At 40.0% G+C, this 957-nt stretch overlaps 1 non-coding gene across 1 annotated transcript; it reads left to right on the top strand.

The window, feature by feature from the left end:
- The first annotated feature begins 530 nt into the window (after positions 1-530).
- LOC116638182 lies at positions 531-691 on the top strand. The gene has a single exon (XR_004300649.1). It is a non-coding gene; the product is annotated as a U1 spliceosomal RNA (small nuclear RNA).
- The last annotated feature ends 266 nt before the right edge of the window (positions 692-957 follow it).

Below are 957 nucleotides of genomic sequence, written 5' to 3'. Positions count from 1 at the left end.
AATTAGAACTGTGCAAAGAATCCAGTGTAAAGGAAGTCTCTCACCCAGTTGTGTTTCCTTTCACTCTCCCTAGCCGGAGGCAAACATTGTCCCCAGTTGCTTGTGTATCCTAGAGATATTCTGTGCACATACGAGCTTATATTTCAAATCACTTTAAAAAAGTGGTTGAAGTTTCTGAACAGACAGTTTTACACAATAGCCTACTCACCTCAGTGACTCCAAATGTGTCCCAGAAAACCAAGAGACCCAGACACTTAGATAATCATATTCAGTTGGGCATATTGGCTGGGACACTCAAGTTTCTGCTGTCCCCAGCTTATGGGAAGCACAGTTAAGAAGGTTATAAATATGACATGTTTAGTCTATTGGGACCCAGGGAGACACTGTGCTCAGAACCCTTGGCCATTTGCTACTTAGAGCACCACCGAGGAGTGTCAGCAGAATGTGCTTCAAAGACAGTCTGTCCCAGAAGAAACACAGACCTTTTTTCCAGTGGGGACACCAAATCCTAGTTAAGATGAGGATGTGTCATACTTACCTGGCAGGAGAGATACCATCATCATGAAGGTGGTTTTCTCAGGGCAAGGCTTATCCAGTGCAAAAAGGGGATGCTGACCTCTGCAGTTTCCCCAACTGTGGGAAACTCAACTGCATAATTTGGGGTGGAGGACTGTGTTCACACTTCCAAAAAAAAAAAAAAGATGATGGTCTATATGTACAAATCAAGTTAAAAATATGGGAATTTAAAAAACAACTGTTTGTTTAAAAAAAAGTGTATTTTCATTGATCTAGCAAGCACACTTCTAGAAATTTATCCAAAGATTTAGCTACATGGTTGTTCATGACAACCATTTGGGAATAAACCAAAATAACCCACAACTGAGGCTTGGTTAAATAAATTACATTAACTGAACAGAGAGTCACCTAACCATTAAGAAAATGAAAAGAATATTAAGT

This window comes from Phoca vitulina, unplaced genomic scaffold (genome assembly GCF_004348235.1).
Source record: "Phoca vitulina isolate PV1807 unplaced genomic scaffold, GSC_HSeal_1.0 scaffold1, whole genome shotgun sequence".
Taxonomy (NCBI): Eukaryota; Metazoa; Chordata; class Mammalia; order Carnivora; family Phocidae; genus Phoca; species Phoca vitulina.
The sequence above is the reverse complement of the archived record's forward strand: the minus strand, read 5'-3'. Positions and strand labels throughout refer to the sequence as shown.